At 32.8% G+C, this 7,952-nt stretch overlaps 2 long non-coding RNA genes across 2 annotated transcripts; one reads left to right on the plus strand and one right to left on the minus strand.

The window, feature by feature from the left end:
* The first annotated feature begins 607 nt into the window (after positions 1–607).
* On the plus strand, positions 608–2,868 carry LOC111395905. Its single transcript, XR_002702884.1, has 2 exons — positions 608–1,587; positions 2,265–2,868. It is a non-coding gene; the product is annotated as an uncharacterized LOC111395905 (long non-coding RNA).
* A 228-nt stretch (positions 2,869–3,096) lies between these two features.
* Positions 3,097–4,140, minus strand: LOC111395909. The gene is made up of 2 exons (XR_002702885.1): positions 3,942–4,140; positions 3,097–3,496 (listed from the first exon to the last, which is right to left on the minus strand). It is a non-coding gene; the product is annotated as an uncharacterized LOC111395909 (long non-coding RNA).
* Positions 4,141–7,952: the final 3,812 nt, after the last annotated feature.

The raw sequence follows: 7,952 nt of genomic DNA on the forward strand, positions 1-7,952 counted from the left end.
ATGACCAATGCATAAGTTCACTGATTTTTGAAACATTTCACTCTTATTTCTACTTTAAATTTTAAAATATTTTGATTCAAATTAAATGAAGGCTAAATATATTCACGCCACTATTGAAGACTGCATTTTAATTGAATAAAAAATTCATAACTTTACATATTTAAAATTTATTTCTCATTTTTTAATTGCGTTCTTATTTTTTTACTAACATAAATTGTTCGTGAATATGGTTTTTCTCCAAAATATTTTTTGAGATAAGGTAAAAAGACTGTTTTTGACCATTGTAGTTTTAAATAATAAAAAACAAATAATAATGTAAAAATGCGATTAAATATTTGATAATCATTTCAAAGCACGTTCACAATATTTTTAGACCAAAATCATGATTGATGACAAAATTATATGATTAATGAAATGTTTAAAATAAAAATGTGAAGAATTAAAAAGTTAAGGATATAAGTGTGATAATAAATAAAAATTAATGGCCTTTAATCTAATTAAAATGTGGTGTATATATAAAACAAAATATGTTGTGTATTTATGAAAAGTGCCGTGTGAATATAAAAATTCTTAAGTGAATGACTTTAAATTAATTTCAATTAATTCTTTTTATATTATTATGTAATATTCTTTTTAACTTAAAAATGCATTATCTCACAAGTTTCCCCTTTTAAAAAAAAATGAATGGAAACTTATTGGTCAAACATGAATTTTGGCCAATAAGTTTATGATGAATACGTATTTATCATTTTCAATGATGAATTTTTCATCTCAAAAAAAGAAAAAAAAAATGTAATGAAATAAAACAACTACTTATGTGCTAGGTCAAATTTGCCCCATTAAACTAAATTTAGATCATAATAAGTTATTGATGTTTAATTTATCTAGTTATTTTTAAGTACATTTTGTGCTATCTCCCATCCTATCTGATAAAAACGGATCTCATGATCTTAAGTCGATCTTACCTAAGATCGTAAGTTCCAAGTTTTCCGATGAAGAGTGGATTTAATTGTATTAGTGTCTACAATTAATTTTTCCTATCTAATACTAATCGATAAAACCTCATTGGTAAGTGCTACATGATCTCGTGCAAACCCACGATTATGGACCTGAATCATTAAATTATTAGTAAGTTACTATTACTATTTTACATTCATTAAGCTATTATTTGTACTATAGTCAATTTTTATATCCAGTCCCTAATTATGCATTACATTATTATTCTAACAACAATTAGTCTATGGGTACAGGAAATACCCATAGAATTCAAACAGAATTTTGAATGTGCTGACCTGACATAGAATTATTCGTTTTTTAATTCCTTTTCAATTTAAGCCAAAAACTGGTTCCAAAAGCAAATTGGTTTGACCCTTAAAATGAACCCATCTTCATTTCCCCCAAATTACAAAGCAAGAGGAAAATCGTCACTTTTTTCATCGTCGAATTTGTGGTCCTCCAAAGTCGGTTGACATCTAGACCAGTGATTGGCGTGCACCATCTGATGTATTGTAAAGACGACAGTCCACCGAAACCCAACTTGGAAACTGTATTTGAAGATAACAGTTGAATCGTAGATGTTGAGCAAAGGTATTTTGTTATTTACTGTTTTATACATTTCTTTATCAAATTTAAGGTTAATTTATGGTTAAGCTATCTTAGACTTGTTTGCACGATTTGAATGTTTTTTCCTCTTTATTTTGTCATATATTTGAAGTATATTGGTTATGGAGCCTGATTGTTGATAAAGTTGAAGTCTTTGATTTCTTGTTCTTCATAAATTTGTGAGTTTGTTTATAAATTGATGGTTTTTCAGAAATTTTGTGGCAAAAAGCTTTTTGATTCCTAATTAAATAATAGCATATCTTGCTCTATTATTGATTGTTATTCAGTTTACTAGGATGTTATTGAAAACAGCATGTTGCTTCTTGCTTCTAAATAGGGTAGCTCATACATGAAATTTTGAGAATTCAGCTTTTTTCTTTATTTTGTTTTAGCAATTTATTGTGGAAAGTTTGATGAATTTGATACTTTCGTTCTTTGTTTATATTGTGGAAAGCTTTCTGATTTTGTGGCAAATTTCAAAGCTAAATGATGGTGGAAGAAATTATCCTCGTTTTATTGAATTTGTATTTGCAAGGTGGTAGTAAATGTATCTTATTGAAATGCAATTAAGTCAATGCTTTGTTTGTAGTGTACTGCTAATAATAAGTTCCAATGTGGGATTTCATAATTTAATTGCATTCATGTGGTTTCTTCAACAATAGTTGACTAGAATGAGAAGAAGGAATTTCGGAGTTTGTCACAGCTATAGAATTAACACTCACTACTTTGGACAATACCAAACAAAACGTGGATTCCCTTCATGTAAATGCGGATTTCAAAAATGTTTTGAGATAAAACGAGATACTGGAAACAAAGGGCGCTAGTTCTTCACGTGTAATAATGACTGTTGATTTTTCAATTGGGTGAAAATGAAGATTCAAGTGGGGAGTCGAGTATCTTTAACGAAGAGGTGAATCATGAGCCCAATGAGGAATATGAAGACTTGCCAAGAATCTTCGACGGCCTAGCTCGAATTTTCGAAAAATGAGACATGGACATAACATTGTACGTAATATTTCGCAAAGGAAAAAGGAATTGTAGAATGTGATGGGAAAGAGAAGGGACCAACGTGAACGGGTAATGTCAGTTTTTATTTGCTATATGCTTTGTTCGTACCATAAGACTTCTTGATCATAGTAGGCTCCAATGTTCAATACTTAATTTGTCAATGTCGTTCGAGCATTGGACATAAGTTTAATATTTTGCGAATCATTGTAATATATTAACAATTTGGATATCTGTTTCATATCATGGTTTATCTTGTGACTCATTGTAATATATTAACGGTTTGGATATATGTTTCATATATGTTACAAAAGGGCATGGAAAATAGAAACATAAAACACATAGGAACTGTCACTCAAAAATTTATCATCAATACAGTCGAAATGGGTCGTGCCTATGCTTTTTAGAACCGTCGATGACATTAGGTGGTTGTCAGTCCAAACATCCATTGAAACGAGGATAGAAGGTTAAAAAACTGGCACCATTAAATCAAAAAGATTCTGGAAGCTGCCAATCATACATCACAAACCAGTTTAACAAAATGAACTAAAAGTGAACCTAAGAGATATTAGAAACATATTTAAGAGTTTCAAGCTATTTAACCAACAATAGTTTGGAAAAATATTTCAATAGAAACAATGGAACCGGTCCAACCCAAATCACATGATAGATTGGAGACGCTGATGAAACCCATATTTCATGTTTACTTTAACTGGAAATCATGATTTCTTAAGATGAGGAAAACAAGCATAAACATAAGCTTTAGGGTGCTTTGCTTCAGCATTTCCCCTGCATTTCACCTCTGAAGTAGTGCAGATAAATGTCTTCATGCACACCTTGTACAACAATTTAAAACCGCCAAGCAAACGATGATAAATGCAATGGATCACTAGCAAAAAATGAACGCATAGATGATATACATTGTACTGTCAAGCAATGCAAAAAATGAAAACATAAACACATAGATGATTTTCATTGTATTGTCAAGCAATGTGAACATTTTTAGAATTATTATTGCCATGACTAGAATTGGAAAAGGAAAACCCATCAGCAAAAACTTACTAAATTCTGATACTCAAGGTAGGCATAAAATTATAGTATCTACCTTCTCAATTGAGATGATTTTGGATAAGTACAATAGAGGTGTAAATATGAATGTCATAGACATGATGAAGTAAAATACACAGCAATAAATGTGTGCAAATATAACTATTTAGTTAGAATCACAACCTTGTGCCATCTTGATCGGGTAAATGTTGATAGCAGTATGGCAAGACATGACCTAGAGTACAAGATGAAAATTTGTAATTGCTTAAATTAATATAACGAATTACCTTTATTTTTACCTTGAGCGTTCACAATTCCATTCGTAGGTGGCAGGTAGATAAAAGATGAATATAGCAAGTGCGATGTGACGGCTTCATTGGTTATCTTACATGGGATGACACCCAATTTAACATTCCAACCCAATTAAATGAATTAAACTATTATACTCAGCAATAAGAGTTGTAAATATGAGACTGGGGTTGGCATAGAACAATTACAGCCTCCTCCGTAATACTAGGCCTTGCCCTAGGCCTCCTTCCTATGGTTGACCCTAATGTGGATGGCATGTTGATCAACTCAAATCAGAATTTTGACTCAAATGCCCAATCAATTACAAGGGGAATGGACAACAATACCTTTAATTTGTTTGAAACCTTTAATTTGTTTGAAGTGGACACCAATTGGCCTTTCCTTCGTAGTTTCCTTGGTGCATCCTTCCTGTTCGACGATTTAGGATCCAATATGCTCATGCTCCCAGTATTTTGCGAATCGTTACAAGTAGAGGCTGAACGAATAACACGCTGTGAAATGGTAGTGCTTCCACTACTCGATTTTTGACATCTACATGTGTTCTGCTTGCAGTTTTATACATTACATTATAGCATGTGACCACTCTTTATCATCTTCAGTGAGGTCTGCCACCTCTGAGAAAGCCTGACACATCGTCATATCTTACCTATCACAGAGCACTTTCTAACCCATCATAATTGACTTTGACCCTTATGTGTGCTCTTTTGACATCTCTTTTCCATCTTTGTAGTATATACCTATTAGACATGGACGTGATGTCATTGCAAATCAAGATCGTGATCGCATGCCTGCAAATGATTCCTTGAAACTTGAATAAATAGCAACTACAAGTAAATTCGCATGTATCCCTCCAAAATGAGACGCAAAATGTTCTTCTCTTCTGGTGCTCACGAACATCGTAGTTCGTCCAAAAATATTCATCCTTCTCAGAGATGACATCACAATAGACCTTACCAGTGAATTCATTTTGTACTTCCTTGAACTTTGAAATGGTATACACTGATTGAAATTGTTTCTCCATTTCGAAAGTTATTGCACATGGTACCATTTGGGAAAATTACTTGAAATTAGCCTGAAACTCTTTCTCAACCTTATTCTTCAATACTCTTTCATATTGTTCCACGAACTGCCTCAACAAGGTCTTTGAATTCACATATCCATCAAAAAATATGTTCATACTTTCACTTCGTTGTATTTTTGGACATCCCTGCCCAGAAAAAGGAACCCAACGACATCTGTTATCGTACAACCCCGACAACCATTCATTATCATGCAAGTCATACCTATCAAGCATCACCTTCTAACCTTGCATTCTTCAAAAAATTGTAAATTGTATACTAGGTCATGTATGAACAAAGTAGCCTAACTTTTCTAGTAACTTCTTCAAAATGTGTCACAAACACCATCTATGCCTTGTATGTGGAAAAACAATATCAAATGTCTTTTGTATTACCCCTATCTTGATTAGTAATTATTCCATTAGGAGCTTTACCATGCATACACTCGAGCTATGTTCTGAACAACCACACAAAAGTTCCTATGTCTTCGTTCGATAATAGTCCACAACCAAGCATAGTTGATTGTCTGAGATAATTTATGCCAACAAAAGAGGCGAAGGACATGTCGTACTTATTAGTGAGATACGTAGTATCAAAAGTGACAACATTACCAAACTCCTTGTAAGATTACCTACATATATTATCTGCCCAAAAGTACATTCTTCATCCGTGACTCATCGTCTAAGTTCAGACGGAAGTAAAATCCCGATCACCGTACTTGCATCCTTGAAAAGTACGCTTGTATTATGGTGGCATCTCTTGTTTGGTTAATGAATTTTAATCATCACAATAGAAAATTAATTTTCCTTTGAAGATTAAATCATGTAAATAAGGGTTTAATTGACCTTGAGATCATTGGATTATTAAATCCTCACATATATTGAAAGGGGAGATGATAACCTTTTTTAAGGAGCTATTAATGACTTAGCCAATTGCTTCCTCCCTTAGATCTTCTCCCTTATTCTCCACTATGTGTTATTCCTTTTTGGGGAATGTGAAAAGTGGCTAATCCTAAAATCACTCCAAAATATGCCAATAAAGTGCATATTTATAATGACCTATTATGGCTTGAAAATTGCACAAATTTCCTTAGACTTTATTGTAGTAGGTCAATTAAGTCACACAACTTTTATTGAAGTCAAGAGAGGGACCTAATTGGACTCATATGACCCAAGCTCCAATAGATGTTTTCAATTGGGTCAACTCTTGACCCATTGAGATACATCTATTAATCCCGGCTTATTTTACCAAAAAATCGAAATTGCACTCTCAAGTCGAGTGATAGTTATAGAAGCAAATTATGGTCCAATAACAATATCCTCTGATTATCGTTCCCCAAGTCAACCCCATTTGATCGTCAATATGTTGAAACTAGCAAAATGACCGTTTTGCCCTTCAACATGTATTACCCTCTAAGTCTTATTTTCATACGGCAAATTCGTTGTGATCAAATCACAATGTAAAGTCCAACGATCTCATCGTCGACCTACTGAGCTCAAATTCAATTTGCCTAGGAAAATACCTTAGAGTGATGATTGTCTTATATTAATGCTTAATGGATTCCAATATTGTAAGTATATGATCTCTAATTGTTTCGGCCCAATTCCCAAAGCACCGAGATCAATCTTCCATTTAAGACTTCACTCATTGGTACCTCAAAGAACTTGAACTAGCAATCAAAGTTACATTACTCACTCAGGATTTAGGTGACCTGTTTAATAATCAAGTAGAGTCTCATTTCAAACGGTCACAAATGAGTCATCTACGCGGTCCCGTTCAATGTGCATCGAAACACATTATTGTTCCTATTTCAAGATCTTGACAAATCTTAATAAGAACAATACAATCTTATCAACATAAAGCATCCAACTTTATGAACCGATTGTGAACGACATAATTTTGATCACGTCACAATTGTGTCTTACTATACCCGATATATCGAGTATAAAATTTGTGACATCCCTTATGATCATGGAAGCTTAGACAATCACTTCAAATTATAACAAACAAATAAACGAACGCAAATTCATAATGTGATTTTATAGAACATTACTCGAAGAATGGGTATCAAATTAACATTTCCTTCACCAAGTTGTAGTCATCTCACTTGTTTAGTATAGTTCCGACAATTCTTCTCCATGAACGTCATCTTCTCATATCTACATGCTGCCACAACTGCGGAGTTAAAATTCTTCTACAAGGGAATTTCTGCAATATCATTCAATTTGTGATTTCGTTTCACACTTGCATTCAACTTTCGATTGCATAAATACAATCTAGATTTAGATGGACTTGTTTTATAATTATGCTCGATGTACACTCATATTAATTTTCCATATTTCAAGGCTATCTAAAGTTGTAGATATTCTTGCTTTACAATCCATCTGACATGTTATTTGTGGCTTCAAAGAACAGCTTACTTTCATGACTACATGTGAATGTCACATATCTCATAACCTTATCGTCACCCTTTTTCGAATTTCGTTTCCTCAATGGAAAGCCTATGGCATAAGCACATCTTTTATAGAAGTCCAACATTTCTTTTTCACTATTAAACATCACACACCTCAAGCTTAGTCACAACATCTCCTCCTAATTTTTCATTGTCTAATGTGTTCGAATTTGTCGCTACATTCTCGTTATCACATTCTACCAAGACATCATGATTCTCATCTTCTATAATCTCTTTTCCTGCAAGAAATATTGTGATTTTGTTAGAAGTTGTAAATTACATGTAACTAAAAGCACAACTTTGCCACTAATAGTAATTAACATGCTTGTGATGAAAAAGAAATAATGGCACATAAGGTTGTGAAATTAGTAATAGGACATAGCCAAATTTTTGTTGATTAAGGTATATATCCAACAAAAAAAGGAGAAATTCATAAATTAGCTTCTCGAATCACTATTATCTTTTTGTCACTCATGAAA

This window comes from Olea europaea, chromosome 1 (assembly GCF_002742605.1).
Source record: "Olea europaea var. sylvestris chromosome 1, O_europaea_v1, whole genome shotgun sequence".
In the NCBI taxonomy this organism is placed as follows: Eukaryota; Viridiplantae; Streptophyta; class Magnoliopsida; order Lamiales; family Oleaceae; genus Olea; species Olea europaea.